This window comes from Pipistrellus kuhlii, unplaced genomic scaffold (genome assembly GCF_014108245.1).
Source record: "Pipistrellus kuhlii isolate mPipKuh1 unplaced genomic scaffold, mPipKuh1.p scaffold_m20_p_2, whole genome shotgun sequence".
Taxonomy (NCBI): Eukaryota; Metazoa; Chordata; class Mammalia; order Chiroptera; family Vespertilionidae; genus Pipistrellus; species Pipistrellus kuhlii.
Genome location: NW_023425515.1, coordinates 166250574 through 166268324, shown reverse-complemented (window position 1 = coordinate 166268324; position 17751 = coordinate 166250574). Strand labels below are relative to the sequence as shown.

At 54.1% G+C, this 17751-nt stretch overlaps 1 protein-coding gene and 1 long non-coding RNA gene across 5 annotated transcripts in view; both read left to right on the top strand.

Moving 5' to 3' along the window:
- Positions 1–372: 372 nt before the first annotated feature.
- The window catches only part of RIMS3 (regulating synaptic membrane exocytosis 3), a 38373-nt gene continuing 20994 nt past the window's right edge, over positions 373–17751 (top strand). Inside the window, exons 1-2 of one of the 4 annotated variants that reach the window (XM_036446090.2) lie at positions 373–702; positions 16860–17035. The gene's annotated coding sequence lies outside the window, so the exon portion shown is untranslated. Of the gene's footprint in view, positions 703–16859; positions 17058–17751 lie in introns of all 4 variants that reach the window. The other 3 variants (XM_045584655.1, XM_045584656.1, XM_036446091.2) reach the window with 3 other exon arrangements.
- LOC123652723 overlaps positions 9838–17751 on the top strand; it is a 28908-nt gene continuing 20994 nt past the window's right edge. The window contains exon 1 of the long non-coding RNA XR_006742199.1: positions 9838–9878. This is a non-coding gene — a long non-coding RNA (uncharacterized LOC123652723). The remainder of the gene's footprint in view (positions 9879–17751) is intronic.

The following is a 17751-nucleotide window of genomic DNA, read 5'->3' as shown; positions in this document are numbered from 1 at the left end:
TTCCCATCTGTAAATTGGATTTGATGCTTGGGAGCCATTTCCTCCTCTTCTCCTCACCTGACGTTCCTGAGTCTGGTTCAGGGTGGGACAGGGGTACTGGGTGCCATTGAGGTGATCCAATGCAAAGGAAGGCTGAGAAAGAACTGAACGAGGCTGTGGTGGAGAGGAGGGGAAGGTATGAGGTGGGAGTATGAGGCATCTTCTATACCCGCCCCCTTAGAGGCCTGACTAGCTTCCTTGGCCTTCAACCTGGCAAACCCAGACTCCCCCGGATTCCACGAGGCCCCGCCCCACACTACATCCAGCCCGGCGGACCCCGCCCTCCCCGTGGCCCCACCCGCCGCAGGCCCCGCCCCCAGCAGACCCCGCCTCCCTCTTCGCCTCCCGCCAGCCCGGGCTCGGGCTTTGCACCCGGCGGCGGCGGCGGCGGCTGAGGATCCTGGTGGTTGCGGAGCCGGCAGCGCAGGCAGGCGGAGCAGAGCTGCCGGCCCGGCGGCGGGCGATGCCCCCCTGAGCTCCCCTCGCCGCCCCTCCCCTCCCCGCTCCCCTACCCGCGCCCAGTCCTCCGCCCGCCCGCCCGGGACCGGGCCGCGCCTACCGCCGGGTCCGCGGGGCGGGGTCCCAGGGCAGCACCTGCCCCGCCTTCAGCGCCTTCGGGGCCACCGGAGACCCCTCCCTGTGTGGACCCCGGCCCCACCCCAGGTGAGTCGTAGGCCTCGTTCGCCTGGAAGTGGACGTGGGGAGAGGGCTGCGGAGGTCTGAGGGACCACCACCCGGGGAGGAGGGGGGGCGCTCCGGCCGGCCGGGAGGCGCCACGTAGGGATGAGAGCTTGCAGGGTCTGGGGGGCGGAAGCCGGGGAAGAGGTGGGATAAGCACAGTGTGCGTGATGGCTCTGGGGAGGGGGCTAAGGGCTAAGAGGGGAACACAGGGCATTTGGGGAAGCCTGGAAATGGAGTAGGGGGCTCCAGAGTCTTGAGTTTTTTTGCTGAAGCTCAGAGCATCTGGGGCCCTGGTCTTCAGCAGCATTGCCTCGCATGGCATTTTTGGAAAGTGTTTAAAATTCCTCCTGGAAAGGGAGCTGGAAGGCAGCCTGCCTTGCTCCCTCCTGCCTGTGCCCTGGTTGAGAAGCGGCCACTGTTTCCTCCCAACGAGACACCATTGTGGTGCCTAGAGGGAACCCCCCCCCCCTCCCCACTCTATGAAAGAAACAGGGTGGTGCTCACCCCAGCCCTGGGTGGAAGAGAGGGCTTCTGGGAAGCTGGGAAAGGCAGTTGGTCAATCCACAGTGGGAAGTCCAGGGTTCGGGGAAGCTTGGCAGAACCCTTGGTGAGCAACCTGGGCACCCTCTCCCTCAGGGGAAGGCTTCTTCACTGGCCGGCCTCTAGGCTACCTGGACCCATGCCCACCTCACTTTCTCTGGACAATCCAACCCTGAGGCGGGGGGTGCTTCCCAGGATCCTGGGCCTGGAAACCCAGGAAGGACCCACAGCTCCCGTGGTCCTGGATAGGGTGAGCAAGCCATACCCAGGGCCAGAGAACAAGGGGTGGTGGCTGGCACTGCCACCTGTGGGCTGTTTGGAGGTGGTCCTATGGGCTGGGGTGTTGTCTGGGTGCGGAGAGGAAGGCTGCTGCCCCTTTGGTCCAGTTTTCTTCCCATGATGACGTAAGTCTAGGGTCCTTGGGTTTAGAGCCTGAAGTGTGGGGAGAGGGCCTTTCTGGGCTAGGCCTCGTCACCAAGGGGTTAACTAGCCAGTCCCACAGTTGCTAGCAGCCACCAATTAGTCTGTAATCAGGCAGCTGCCAACTGTCCCTGGGGGTATGTGGGCAACCTAATGGGGCATTCTCTTGGGGGGGGGGTGCGGTGTGTGTGGGGGGGTTGAGGAAGGGGTCTGTGAAACCCGTGTTTAAACCAAACACCATGGCCTTCAGAGCCTCTTTAGGACCCACAGACCCCTGCCCTGCCCTCTGTGCCAGGCCACATGGGGAGGGATCTCCAGCCCTGGGGTTTGAAACTGACCGCTCTCTGCAGGATAGGAAGCCCAGAGTTGGGCAAACTTGGCTTCACACCCAGGCCGTGCCACTTTCTGGCTGTGTGCTATTCAGGAAATCACTTCCTTTCTCTGCGCCTCCTTCAGTGAAACAGACGCACCTTCTCGTTCGGCTGGGAGGAGCAAATAAAATGGTGGATTTAAGCTGCTTAGCACAGTGCCTGGAACTCAGGGAAGCTCAGTCACATAACTGCTGAACTCAGGAGTAACTCCTGTGCCAAGGACTTGACAGGACAGGCAAGCAGGAGTCAGGTGCTGAGGACCCAGCAGGGACCAAGGTCCCTGCCTCCGGGCATGTGTTCTCCTGGGAGCACTGTCTCCGCCTTATTATCTTTGCCTCCCGTCTTGCTCACAGACACTTCTGGCCTCTGGACATTAATTGGATTTTGTTCTGCAGAACCCAGGGCTGAGCTGCTCCTTTCTGGGCTCCCCTTGTCCCTAACCGGGTGCTGAGCTCTGTGGGGTCTGTCAAGGGTCAGGGTGGTGTCTGCTGCTGCATCAGCAGCTGGCCCTTTAAAGAGGGAAGAAAACAATTATTGGGCCTGAGCATTGCATCAGCTGGAGCCTGGAGGGTCCCTGAGGAGCAGGGGGCAGAGGTGGGAGGGGGGCACAGACTGGTGGTTGATTTCATTAGTGCCATGTGAGAACTCTCACCCCTGTCAGCTCCTCCGCTCCACTCCCCAGCCGCAGCCTTCTCTCCCACCCCACCCCCAGGCAACGGCCCCAGAGATACTGCCTTCCCCCTCCCCAGGAGCACCACCTCGGAGGACTCTTCCTGTGTACCCCAAGCCTATGTGGTGGGCCCAGGCGGAGGGGGGTATAGGGCAGTGTCTCTCACATGGGCTTTTTGCTGACTAGGGCTGCAGGATGTGCCTCCTGTACCTGCACTTTGCTGACAATGGGGGTGTCTTTCCCCATCAGTGTTTGGCAGACCTGGGGTGGGTATTTCTCTCACAAGGGCATTTTGTTGACCCAGGGGAGTCGTGCTTTCTACACTGGCCTCTACACAGGTGTTTTGCTGACCCAACAGAGGAGCCATGCTGCCTGGGGTGTGTGTGAACGGAGGGCCTGGGTGAGGAGCAACGGCTCTGTGGTTGGAGGTGAGCTGGCTGGGAACAGTAAGTCCCAGGGGCAGAAAGGACACCAGAAACTTAGTCCTGAGTTCAAGTGTGGCATCCTCCACCCCCAGGCTCCATTACCATTCCAGGCAAGTGGTCTCAACCACTTTAGTGAGCAACCTGGGAAATAGGAATAATTTTCACCCAGACTGCCCCACCCCCATATGGAAGATTCTTGAGGGATTAAATGTACTGACTGGATGCACAGCACCCAGCCCAGAGCTGGCAGGCAGGGGCTGCCTACTGTATGATGATTCTCTTCCCTGTGCAAGTTTGGGCTCCTCACACTTTGGGCTCAAGATGCCTGGATGGGAAAAGGACGGTTGGGGAGGAGTGGAGAGCAGGGGAGAGAGTGCAGAGCCCCTTCTCTCTCCCCACTTCTGATGCAGGGGGTTACTCTCAGATACCTGATGTACCAAACCCTGTGAGCCAGGCAGGCCCTGCCTCTGGGCGCCTGTGAGCCAGGGAACAGCCCAGAGCAGGTGATGTGTATTGAAAGGAAGGATTCAGGGATCCTAGAGCGACAGGAGTTGAGGGCACAGGAAGTGATGAGGAAAGGGAATGTGTGTGCCACAGCCTTGGTGTGGCGGGGGGAGGACCACAGTGGAGAGAGAGGAGAGTGGGCAGGCGTCCGCACAGCCAGGCCAGAACGCCCTGGCCTAGCGGGACACTAAAGATGTGGGAACGGTCCTGAGGCCAGTGGCAGTCCCTGAACAGTTTTAAGCAGAGGAGGCAGGGTCTGATTTCCAGAGAGTGCGGGCCGGGGTCTGTGGCCCTCAGGCACAGCCTTCTCCGGAGTGACCTTTTGCCTTCTCCTACCCCCTCCCCTGTGCAGCAGCCCTGGTGCCCAGGGAGCTGGTTGTTTATGTGGCTTGTCCCAGGGGGGAGGGGGCCAGTCCCGGTCCCTCCAGCTCCCTCCCTCTGGGCCTCGTTGGCGAAGTTCATCCCTCGGGGTGAGGTTCTCCTGAGCTCCCTGTGGAGCCAGAGGGCACCAGGCAGGGCTTTGGAGGCAACTATCCCACGTTCACATTCCAGCTGGAACGCATGCCCCGTGTCTCTGGACTTCAGTGGCCTGGGCTCTAAAAGGGGATTGATGTTATCTCTCTATGGGAAGGATACAGTGAAATTCCAGATGAAAATCACAAAACCATTTCGGTTGTCAGCTGGCATTTTTACTCTTTTGCATGAAGGTTGATGCCTACTTGGGCCGGGCCCGGGCCCCGGGCTGGTTTCATGAGTCTGTGGTGGCACAGGAAGGATCCCACACTTGCCTTAATATTCTGCTGTCTTAATCATTTTTAATAATTTTGAACGAGGAGCCCTGCATTTTGATTTCGCACCGGGCCCTGTGTTACACAGCCCCACACGTTGGATAGAAAGAGGCAGGGAGGGACACAGGCCCTGCAAACAGTTCCCAAGTGGAGGAGGTATAGAGTGGAGGACATGACTAACTGTCCCAAAGTGGGTGTGATGTTAATAATAGTAACGTTTATTTAGTGTTTACTGTGTGCTAGGTTCTCTGCTGAGCACTTTACATGCTCATCTTCAAGCAGCCCTATGAGGTAGGCATTACCGTTTTTTTCTGTTGAGTCGATGAGGACAGTGAGATTACATTTCCCGGCCAGTCACACAGCCTTCCAGAGGCAGAGCTGGGATTCAAACCCAGGTTGTTGGACGGCAGAGCACATGCCTAGATCAGGGAAGTCTTCAACTAGGAAGAGGAGCCCTCTGAACTAGGTCTGAAAGACAACCTGGACTTTGCCAAGGAGGAAGATGAGGTGGGAAAGGGAGGGCTGTCTCAGCCGGGAAGTGCCTGTGCCAAAATGTTATGCTTGGCCAGGAAAGGTGGGACCCAAGCCAGATGCCTCCCAGGCCTGAGCAAAGTACCCTTTGGATTTTGTGGTTCTGATTTTCTAAGCCCAGAGCTCCTGGTCACTCTGCCCCCAGGCCCTGCTGCTACCATGACTTCTCAGAACTACCCAGGCCCCTTTTCTTACTCTATTGCACACTCTACCCCACCACCAGGGGATCTTCATCTTCATCTGCTCTCTTGACTATATCTCTTCTGGGCTCCAGACCTGCAGTTATAACTGCTTCCTGGGCCCCATTTAGATGTGACACACTCAACCTCAGGAGCCAACCTAGGTCCACAGCTCCATCTGCAGGCAACTGCTCTGTCTCCCATGTCCCCAGCTCTTCTCTGCCACCACCTCCCACCCACTTGCTCCAGCTGGAAAGCTGGAAGTTCTCCTGGACACCTCACCCCCACATCCCACAGCCAATCCTCAGCAAGTCCCATTGGTTCTGAATATCTTATGAATCTGTCATCCCTCTGCCTGCCCACCCTCCTCCTTCCAGACCACCTTTAACCCTCACCTGGACCACTGTGACAGCCTCCTAAGCTGCTCCCCTGAGGATTCTGTTCTTGCCTCACTTCGTTTCACCTTTCACACTGTGATCTCCTAGACAGAAATGTTTCTACCATTTCCCTGCCTAAGACCCTTCCAAGACTTCTTGGAATAAAAGCCAGTCTCTGACGTCATGTACAAGGCGTTGCGTGATCTGGTCCTTGCCTGTCTTTTTGTATCCTCTTGCACCGTTATCCCTCTCCCTCCGCTGCAGGACTTCACACATGTTCCCTCATCCTGAAATGCACCCCTCCTCCTCCTGGTGCCCTGCTTACTCCTACTTATCCTGTAGATGCCAGCTCAAACATCATCTCTGCAGCAAAGCCTGAAAACCGGAAACTGAACACCATCCCTCTCCGTAGGACCTCCTCCTTCTTCTTCACGACACTCATCACACTTGAATTGCTTTTTTCCTTGTCTTTCTTTCTTGCTAGACTGTGAACTCCATGGGGTCAGGAGTCCTGATTTGCCTCGCCCCAGCACATAGTAGGTGTGCAGTGAGCTGTTCCGTGAACGAAGGAACGGATGAATCATTGCTTAGCAAACTCACTGACCTCCCAGCATCCCGCTGGGCCTGCCTTCCGCAGTCCTTTCTCATGACAGCCACAGAGCCATCTTTCTGAAGCACAGACCTGACCCTGTCACCCCCTGCTACTTAAAATACTTCCGGTGGCGTCCCATCCTGGTAGCTTCTTGGCACGGTGTTCAAAGCCCTTTGTGATCTGCGAGACTCCAGCCTCATCTCCCCTGCTCCCCCACCACACTTTGAACTCCTGGCAGTTCCTCTAACACAGCAGGCTGTTCTATGCCTCTGTGCCTCAGTACTTGCTGTTCCTCTGCCCGTAATGCCTCCCCACCCCTGTGTTGTCTCCCTGGAGAAAGTCCTTTATTCTTCAAAACCAGCTCAGCTGCCACCTTTGCAGTGAAGCCTCTGAAGAGCCCTCCCGGCCCTCCCTGGGCAGACTTAGCCCACTCCCTCCCTGGCCTCATCGGTGCTGTGTCTACATCTCTTCCTCCTGTCTCCTATTAAACTGCGCTCCCCCCATGCAGGCACCATGATTATTTTTCTTCAGGAGTGATCATCTTTGATTCTCTAGCTCCCAGCATTTTCCCTGCCTTAATTAGGTCTTTGCTTGTATACAGAAACTCACTCAAGCCAGCCTCAGTCAGACAGAAGGGTTTATTATGAGGATACAAGGGATTTTTGGGAACTGAGGGCCAGAAAAAGCATTAGCTTTTGGGAAGGGTGACCTGTAGGCCAGAAAAATGGAAGCAACCTTATTGGCTGCTTTTACCTTTCTGTCTCCACAGACTAGGGTTTCGCTGCTTTTCCAAACACCCATAGTTCCTGTATTGTGCCCCTTGGTTCCAGCCACATTCAGGATTTGACAGATACAAGCCCAAACTTCCAGAAGACCAGATTGGCTCTGAGTGGGTCAGGCGCCCACCCTGGTCCAATCAGTGGCAGCCTGCTGGGAAGGATCACACAGTCAGACATGCAAACATGTCTCTTAACTTCCTCAGAGATAGCGGGGGTCTTTGCTGTCCTGGAAAGTATTTCTGCTAGGATCCTTAGAGTGCCAGGGTGGGCCTGGGTCCCAGCCTTCCATCTGAGCAGCACCTGGAGGAAACAGACTGGGCATTGTGACTGAAAGGGAGTCTTCCTGGGGCGGCAGTGCCCAGGCAGGCTCTGAAGAACGTGTCAAAGGCCTGAACAGAGACAGAGGAGTTTAGATCTTGAAATTTGGAGAGGTGACAGAGGAAGGAGGAGGAGGACATGAGCAGTCGGACTATTCTCCTACCAAAGTCACATTTATCCTCTAAACTTAGACCCTTTTCTTTCCTCTGTGATAAACCATGCCACACCTGCTCCCCTTCCCCAATCAGTTATTATTATTATTTTTTTTTATTTATTTTAATATATTTTATTGATTTTTTACAGAGAGGAAGGGAGAGAGATAGAGAGCTAGAAACGTCGATGAGAGAGAAACATTGACCAGCTGCCTCTTGCACACCTCCTACTGGGGATGTGTCCGCAACCAATGTACAAGCCCTTGACCGGAATCGAACCTGGGACCTTTCAGTCCACAGACCGACGCTCTACCACTGAGCCAAACCGGCTTCGGCCCCAATCAGTTATTCTTTGCCTGTATTCACTTTATTTTTTGTACTTCTCCAATGATACATACTTTTGAGCCCTTTGTGCCAGACTTTATGCACATGCATTATTTCATTTAATCTACATGCCCTATAATGGGTATTATTTTGCAGACAATGGAACTGATGTTCAGAGAGGTGACATTTGCAGGCTAGGGGCACACAGCAGTGTAATGCCAAAGTAAAAACTCTTAATATCTCTTAACTTCAGCTGCTTATTCACTTCCCTGTTTGCCTTTTGGGGTTGCAAGAACCTCAGATACCAGCAGACACCGGAATCCATCCTCCCTCTATGCCCAGCATCGGTCAGTTCAGAGCAAGGGCTCCTGAGTGTGGGACAGATGGGTGCACGTAGAGCAGAAAAGGCATCTGGGTAGAAGTTGAGGGTCTCCTACTCGTAGACCTACCCCGTCTGTATGACTCCGGATAAGTCTCTTAACCTTTTGGAGCCTCAACTTTCTCATTAAAAAATGGGCATGATAATTCCTGCTGCACGTCTAGTATTGGGAGTTGAGTGTAAGGACAGTTTGTAAATAGGACGGAACTGAGCAATTTCTAAGGATTGTCATTACCAGAATGGACCGTGGCAATGGAGTGCCAGCTGGCCGCAGTGCCCAAACTTCTGCAGGAGGCAGACAAGGCTAGAGCTTCCCAATGTGGGAAGTGGGACCTGATATGACTTTCCGTGGCTCGTGGACCTGCCATTCCATAGCATTGGCTCACGTAGCGAGAAAGTTGGTTCCCTTTCAACTTTATCAAGTCCAAGGTTGTCACCAGGAAGAAGTGTCATGTAGTGCTAGTGTGTCTTTACCCACTTTCCAATGCTTGCTGCCCTCCGCTTGGTAACAAAGAGATGTTGACTGGCAGCTCAATTAGCTAAAGATATAATAATATCGCTTTGTTGATACTGTATTTATTTTACTGCCATTTTCTACTTATTAAAGTGATATTGGCTCTCTATTTACAGTGAGTTTCTAATTAAAGTAAATGCTACTTAGTTAAAAGTGTAAATTTGAAGAAGATAATGAACACCTCAGGAGTATGTAGACTCGATAGATATCGCAGAGGGGGCACATTGTGCTATGTAGCTAATGCGAAATTGGGATGTGGTACAGGGATGGGCAGAGTTGAGGACCATTGGCCTAGATAATCTGGAAGGTGCCTGCCACCGTCGCCCTTACCCCCTGCTGTGCCAGCCTGCATCCCTCTCCTTGCCCTGTGCTCTGGCTTGGCTTTCTTTCAGAGAATCCTGCCATGATTGTGCCTGCAGACAGGAGAACTTGTGCCACTGCTCCCTCAGCCTGCTTGGGACTCTTGGAGTTGAGGTGTCTGGATGGGGGCAGGATGCCCCCTGGTCTGAATCGGGCCTTGGGCACTCCTGGGGGAACAGGAGTTGCAGGCTTAACAGTCTCCCGGTCTCCATGCACAACACAGGTCCCAGGACCTCCCAAAGGCTGGAGTCCCAGGGAGCACTCAGCTGTCCCCAGAGCTACATGCCCCAGAACTTGGTGTCTGGGGACAGAGAAGTCAGGAGGATTTGGGATCTCAGAGGTCTCCGTTCACCTGCCCCACCTCCGTGCTGCTGACTGCCTGCTCCTGAGGATTGGGCATTGACCCCAGGAGGCCCCAGGGTTTATCCACGGGGCCCAACAGCTGCCTGTCCCCGCCCCAGTCCCGTGTTCGCAGTGGGAGGGCAGGCCTGGGCTCTGGGAGGGGGGCCTGGTACTGCAGGGTATGTGCTTACGAGTATATATTCAAGGTGAATGTCTGGGGTCTCTGTGAAGGCATATTGTATGTGCATGTGTATGTGAGTGAGAGTTTAAGTTTGTATGAATATGTGTATGTGATGTGTGTGTCTGTGGTGAATGTAGCTCTGGATGACATGTCTGGGGGTGTCCATGACAGACACTGTATATGTGTGCATGGCTGCGTGTGTGGGGCTGTGTGATGTGTGTATCTGTGGTAAAGGCATCTTTGGGTCCTAGGTCTGAGGTTCTCTGTGTGTGGGTTTTTGTGCAGTGTGTGTGTCAGGGTGTCTCATGTGTCTGCGTGTGATGTGCACATGGGTCTGTGGCAAATGCATCTTCATGTAGTGTATCTGTGAGGCATATTGGTGTGTGTGTGTGTGTGTGTGTGTGTGTGTGTGGTGTGTGCCTGTGGTGTGGTGTATGTTGTTGTCTTCGCACTGTGTGTGTCTGGCTGTGTGGTGTATCCGAGTGGCTGCTTGGAGGTGTGTACTGTGCACGTGGGTCTTTGTGACCTGGAAAGGGACGTGGTGGGAGGGAGCAGGAGGTGCTGGGAAAAGGGGAGTAGCTGAGGGCGAGGTCTGCCTGGTGGGGTCTGCGGTTGTGCTCAATTCCCAAGGAGGGTCCCCAGAGCTGATGGCAGGCGCAGGCGGCGCCTTCCAGCTTGGCGCGAAGCTAGTAATCCGAGCCCCTATCCCCATGAAATATTGATCAGGCCTAGCGGCGCCCCAGCAATTAAAAAAAAAAAAAAAAAAAAAAAAAAAAAAAAGGCGGCGAGCGTGGAGCGAGCCACGGCTGGCTGCTGTCCTTGGTGCTGCTGTGTCTCCCGAAGGGGATTTCAGAGCTCAGACTGGGGCGGGGCTGGGAGGCAGAGAAACTTCCCCATCCACCGGCGCCCTCGGGAGGGGGTGGAGGTTGGGGGGTCTGTTGGAGGGAGCCGGCCTCAGAGGACGAACTAGCCTGTCTGTTAGCCCCACCAGCTCATCTAGGAGGAGCAGGGACCGAACGGGTATTGTGTTGAGATCCAGGATTCCCCAGGGCGAGGATGGCCCCCCAGCTGGATTTGCTAGGGATAGTCCTGATTTACACCTGCGGTCCTTGTGGGATTGTTAGTAGTGTCTCTGCTCACTCTCCTGGTGGAGTGATAAAGAAACGATGTACTCCCCAGAAATAAGGCTTTGTTCCAAAGGTCTCTTCCCCCACCTTCTCTGCCCTCCCCCTGGGGGAAGGGGTTCTGTAGCCGCCTGGGTGTGACTCTGTCCTGTGTGTGCGTTTGGCTGGGGGGATTGTCCTCCTGAGTTTGGGCTGAGCCAGAATAAGTGCTGGGGGCCCCCAGGATCCTTGGGACCTCCCCAGGGGATCTAGCCCCTTCTGTACCCATCCAAAGTCTTCTTTCCATTACAGGCTGCGCTCATTTTCAGGCCTGGATTTTCCCTGCTCGTAGGAGAGCATAAGGATGCTCCCCGGCCTCCCTCCTGGCTGGGCTGGGCAGGCCTTGGTCCCAGTGTCAGGGTGCGGTTCAGAGACTGGGGTCTCCAGATTGGCCATCGGTGTACTCATGCATCTTCTCTGAGTTCTCCCACTGATCCTCTACCCTTCAATGGATTTCACTTTTCTCCAAGCCCTGGGCATTATCTCTGGCCCTTTCCTCACTCTACACTCTTCTCTGGGCATTCTCCTTCCTTCCCATATCCCAGTTTTCCCTCTGGGGAACATACCCAAAGCCTGCCCACGCACATGGCCCTTCTGAGCTCCAGTGCATCTGCCTGCCTGCCCAACGCCTCCGTGTGGGAGTTGCAGTATCATCTCAGACTTATCATATGTAAAATGAGGACTCATTTTCCCCAGAAACCAACTATTTCCTCTGCTGATGGCACCTCTGAGTCCCCACCTTTCCTGTACGTCATTTTGGATTCTGGTTGTTTCCCTCTCCCCAGCCTTGCCCCATCATTAACTCTAGGCAGCCCCCAAGGCTCCCCCCCCCCACCCCATGACACCTGGTCACCTTTTCCTCGGCACCTGCACCAGGTGAAGCCGGGCAGCCCTTCTTCCCGGCGGCCTCCTGACTGCTCTTCCTGCTGTCAGGCTTTCTTCTGACTCTGCGCTCGGTGTCAGATTGATTTCTGTAAGACACCGCATCTAAGTCATGTCAGATTTCACTCCCTCCAGGATTAAAGCCAGGCCTCTCAGCCCTCATGCAGAGGCCTTCATTGGCTGATCCCAGCCTACCTTTCCAGCCCTCTCTTCACAGTGGTACCTCCCTCCCACGCCAACTGCACCAATCTCGGAGCCTAAAGTTTTCTCTCTGGGCCTTCCCAGGTAGTTCCCACCTCTTTCTTGCCACCTCTACCTCTCCAGATCCCCCCTATCTTTTGAGGTGCTCTGCAGTGCTTTGCCCCATGATGCCTTCTCTGGTCTCCCCACCCAGAAGAGTTCACTCCTGCAGAACAACCAGAGGATGTTATCTTTATCTCTCAGGGCCCCGAGAGTTTGTAAGAAATGCAGAGTTCCCTGTTCCACCTGGGACCCATGGAATCAGAATCTGCATTTCAACAACTCGCCCAGGTGACCGGTGTGCACATTTAAATCTGAGAGGCACTGGGCCGTGCATTCACTGAGGGAAGGAGCTTGCTTTTGTTTGAGAGTGTCTTTGGCTAGGGCTGGTGGTGCTATCAGGTGACAAGTCTAGCAGCCCTGTCAGGTGGCAGGTGCCACAACTGGCCTGATCCCACCAGCTCCGAGAGGCAGTGGGTAACAGAGACGGTGAGAAGCATGCAGTCTGCCTGGATCCTGCCCGCCTGGAACCTGTGTTTCACAAGTCCCCAGAGCTCGAACTCTGTAAATCTGACTCCGGAAAGCACTCTGGTGACATAAGGAAGAATCAATTAATCAATAAAAAGGCAGTTATCAAGCATAGAGCAGAACTTTTCCCTCTTAACAAAATGCACAGTGGTATAAATGTCTGTTATTTTAATGTGCATTTTGCAAATAAAAATGTGTACTTAGTTTTTTTCTTGATGAAAACATTAGTACCATTTCTAAAGAGGTAACTTTCAAAAGCATAGTATGTCACATGAAAGAAATAAAAATGAGTCGCAATTCTACTACCCAGTTATAATTACAGTTAATTTCATATTTATTTTAGGTCACCATTCATTCATTCCTCAAATATTTACAGAGGCCTACTGTATGCCAAATCTGTGCCGGGCACTGGGGGTTTAGGATGGAGAAGATGAGTGGTTCCTATTTCTAAGCAGCACACAGCCAGGGGATGGGAAGCAGGCACTGAACAAGTTAGGACTGACAGTGTGTTAGTTTCCTAGGGCAGTTGTAACCAAGTACAATGGACTAGACGGCTTAAACAACCTACATTTATTTTCTCACAATCCTGGAGACTAGAGTTCAAAGTCAAGGTGTTAGCCAGGTTCCTCCTGAGAGCTCTGAGGGAGACTCTGTTCCATGGGTCTCTTCAGGATTTGGGTGACAACTGGTCATCTTTGGCGAGCCTTGGCTTGTTGCTGTATCACTCTAATCTCTGCCTCCATTGTCAATGCATTCTCCCTAAGTATCTCTGTCTTCACGTGGCCTCCTCCTCCTCCTTCTTCTTCTTTTTATAATACGTTTTTATTGATTTCAGAGAGAGGGAAGAAGAGGGAGATAGAGACAGAAACATCGATGTGAGAGAGAAACATCAATCGGCTGCCTCCTCCATGCCCCCCCCCCCCCCCCCCCCGCCCCAATGGGGATCAAGCCTGCAACCCGGACATGAGCTCTGACCAGGAACCAAACTGGCGGTACATGGGACAATGCTCAACCAACTGAGCCACACTGGCCGTGCCATGGCTAGCTTCTTATAAGGACATTGTTCATATTGATTACAGATCCACACTACTCCAGAATGATCTCAACCCAACTAATCAGATCTGCAGTGACCCTATTCTGAGGTCATTCTCTGAGATACCAGGGTTAGGACCTCAACCTATCTTTTGTGTGGGGACACAATGCAACCCACAGCAGGCAGGGGCAGTACAGAGTCGAGGGGAGCACAACATGGGACTCACCTCATCTGGGAAGACTCTCCCAGGAAATGACATTCAAACTGGGACTGAGCAACGCGGAGGGATCAGCCAGGCCCAGGCAGTGCAGCAGACATCGGGCCTCGGAGCAGGAGGGTGGAGGCAGGCTGGAGAAGAGCACCCCGGGCAGACTGCTGACAAAGGCATGAAAAGAAGGCCAGTGTGACTGGAATGCAGAGGAGGGGCCAGAGCACGGGGTGAGTGGGGTCACTTGGCTCGGAGGCCTTGGTGAGGGGTTTTTACTTTCTCCTGGAGGCTGTCACAGGGGAGTGATTCATTGTGCTTTGTGAGCTGTTGCTTCACAAGACTGAGCTGTCTGAGGGCTTGTTATTTTTCCATGTCCCTGTCTCTGAGGGGAGATGCATGGCCATGCCCCAGCAACCCCTGGCCTGAGGAAGGTGGAGGAAGGCAAGCCCTGCCCTCAGGAACCTCATTCCCAACAGGACACAGGGCTCACCCAGCTCTGAGTCTGCCTCACCTTTTATGTCCTGAGACCTTGGAGTCTGGGGGACACAGGTTTGGGCCTGGCCCTTCCACACCCTGCCTTGCTGTGAGAACTGTGTCTGAGAATGTGTCCAGGGCAAGTGCATGACCCATGTGGGTCCCTGAGGCCAGAAACCCCGATGCTGGGGTGGACCAGGGGTTAGGTCTCCCAGAGGCCGTCTCTTTAGCACCCTGCTCTCCTCAAGGGATGTCTGGATATTGCCTTCCCATGCAGGGTGCAGCCTATCTGATGCTCAGTCCATCCCTTACCACACCCTCAGAGGGCTGCCCCTTTACTGTGTGTGATGGGGTGGGCCAGGCTAGGTGGAGAAGAAGTGGGTCAGTTCGGTAGCCATGGTGACAGCAGCTGCTCCCTGCCAGCCTTCTCATCTCCTCACCACAAACCTCACCGATGAGCTCCTTTGTCCGGCCTGCTGGGATGGGGGCTAGGCGGGTGAGATTGGGGGCTGGCACACGCGCGCGTGTGCGTGCACGCGTTTGTGTGTGTGCGTGTGTGTGTGTGTGTGTGTGTGTGTGTGTGTGTGTGTATTTTCAAGCTCACACAAGCACCAGCTCAGAGCTGGTGTGTGTGCTTTGACCAAGGGACCCCACAGATCCAGGTAAGACACTTCCTGGGAACTTGCCCACCAAAGGGATAGGGCTCTTCCCGCCTCTTTGGGCTGTAGAGGGCCAAGGGGAGGGTGTGTGTGTGAGTAGATGTGGTGGTGTGAAGGCCTGTGGCTATCAGTGTGGCTGCTTCTGTGTGTCTCTGTGTGTGTGTTAAATATATTTGTATTGACTTAAGAGAGGAAGGGAGAGGGAGAGCTAGATAGAAGCATCCATGTTGAGAGAGAATCATTGATCGACTGCCTCCTGTATGCTCCATACTGGGGATCGAGCCCACAGCCCAGCATGTGCCCCAACCAGGAATCGAGCCGTGATCTTCTGATTCACAGGTCAACACTCAGCCTCTGAGCCATGCTGGCTGGGCTGCGTGCCTTTGTGTGGCTGAGCATCTTAACGGTACGTGTGCATATCGGTGTATGCACGTGATTGTGTCTTTACGTGTGTATCACCTGTGCCCTGTGTCCCTCCCTGTGTGTGTAGAGTGTGTGAGAGCCTGCGTTGGGGGAGATAACGGTGACACAATCAAGAGAAGAGCTGGCCCAGTGTTCCCCACTCAGGCTGACTGTGCTGCTACAGCCCAGCCTTCCTCTCCCACTCCGTACCAGCCCTCTCACCCACCAGTATGTCCCTTGTGGGGAAAGGAAATTCTAGAAACGAGGGAACTCCTCTTCCCTTCTGTGGATGCAGGCACTGGCCTCTGGCATGGGCAGAGTGGCATGGGTAATGGGGTGGGCAGCCCTGGCACTGGATTGTGGTTGGAATAGGAATCTCAAATGCCAGGTCCAGCACCCAGCGAGGGCCCAGGCAGGAAGATGCTGGCAAAAGAGAGCACAGCTTCACATGGCAGCTCTCCTCCAACTGAGAGGCACAGGGACCCAGCGCTTCCACCCTCGGGAAGCACCCAGGGCTGGAGTGGGAGGCGACCCTGTTGGTCTCTGAGCCTCCTCGTGAAGTGGTTGCATCTGGTGTGTAATTCAGACCCATAAGCACTAACACCTGTGCAGTTCTTTACCGTTTGCAAAGGCACCCCAATGAGTAGTAATAATGTAACTGCCCAAGTGAGCATTTAACATGTACCAATCCTTATTTTATAATATTTCACCCAAGAATCCCAAGGGTGTCATTATTATTCCCACTTTAGAGATAAGGAAGGGTGGGCTCAGGAGGTTTGTTAAGGAAATGTCCCTGTGTCATATAGCTTATAAGCGGCAGTTCTAGGTTTATCTGCCTCCAAAGCCTGGTGTTTTTGTTGTTGTTGTTGTTGGTTTTCATTTTTTAATATATTTTTATTGATTTCTGAGAGGAAGGGACAGGGAGGGAGGGAGGGAGGGAAAGAAGGAGGGAGGGAGGGAGGGAGGGAGGGAGAGAGAGAGAGAGAGAGAGAGAGAGAGAGAGAGAGAGAGAGAGAGAGAGAGAGAGAAACATCATCAGTGAGAGAGAATCATTGATTGGCTGTCTCTTGCACACCCACTACTGGGGATCAAGCCCGCAACCCGGGCATGTGCCCTCGACCAGAATTGAACCCAGGACCCTTCAGTCCGCAGGTCGATACTGAGCCAAACCAGCTAGGGTAAAGCCTAGGTTTTTAATCACTATGCTTTCCTGCTCCTCCTAATCTCACCTGCTCCCCAGTCCAGCCTGGAGAGTCCAGCTGGGGCCAGGTGGCCAGTAGGTGCATTTTATAGAAGAGGAGATGGAGGTTCAGGGAAGCTGAGTGACTTGCTTAGGGTCACATGGCTGGGGTGGAGTCAGGAGTCCCCCCTGCTCCCCACCCCACCTACCCTCAGCATTCCTGACTGCTGGGCATGTTACAGAGTGTCTGGGGAGGGACACAGACCCCATTAGTCAGGGGGAGGACAGAGGAAGGGAGAACAGAGTTTAGAGTTGATTAGCATTTGGACCTCCAAGTGTTAAAAGTCTTAAAGTTGTGGGTGGAGCTTTAGCTCCAGCAAGTTAACATTAAAGGTTCCTAAAGGCCTTGGGGGGAGGGATGCGGTGAGGGAGGGGAGGACCTAGGCGTTTGGGCAGTTTTATGAAAGAGGAAACAGAATGAGAGCTGAAATGGTTTGCTCTAGGACGGTCATACAGCTTGGAGTCATGTCCAAAGTCTGTCTTTTTACTCCACGAGCTACTAGAAGCCCTTGAAGACAGATGTCTTCTCTAGTCTCTCCTCTAAGCTCTCCTCTTTCCTTCCAGAGTCTTATCACATCACCTCCTCCTGGGAGCTACCCTGATTGCCTTCACCTCCTTTCTTGAAAACTGGTGTCCCCGAAGAAGTTCACAGAAGCCGCCGTGAGTGCCCTAGGGGAGTGCTGCTGGGTGGGGCGCAGCCCCCTGGGATGTGGAACACCACGCTCAGAGTCATCAGTTTGGTGAGTCTGGGTTTTCTTCAAGGTGAGCGGCGAGGAGGGCATTGGCAGGTGATGTGGAACCTGGGAGTTAGGAGACTTGGCTTGGAGCTCTGATTTGTCACCAACTTTCTGGGACTGGGTGTGCCTCCCATTCTGGACCTTGATTTCCAAGCTTTGCCAAATGAGATGCTCAGGGTGGGAAAGGGATGGCAAGTCAGTTTCAACTCCTGAGCCTGTTCTCATCAGCTGGGTACTCGGACCTCCGGCCAAACATCAAGGGTCAGGAAGAAAACAAGGCTTGTCCCGTGGGGCCATGGGGCGGTACTTGCCAGTGTGGAGCTTTGGCGGCAGTCGGAGCAGCAGCCAGGGCAGCAGCTTCCTCCAGAGCAGCGGTCGCCGACTGAGCTTGGAAAGGTTGGCCACCGCTGCTCCCGAGGGTGAGTCTGAGCTGTAGTTGTAGGTGCTGCTGTAGCCACAGAGCAGGGTCCGCAAGGAGAACCAGACAGCAAAGCCCCTTGATCCAATGAGATCCGGGACAACGCCCCTTTTCGGGGTGCCCTAAACTGGGCTGGGAAAGGAGAGCTGCTCATTGGTGGGAATTTCAAAGTGATTTTTGTGGAAAGGATGTCATTCAATCAGCAATCTTCTAAACCACAGGGAGGTGAGTTCTATGTTCTGTATCCTGCTGGCCCCCTCTCCCTGCTGCCCTTTTCCTGTCCCTGTGACCTGATGGCTCA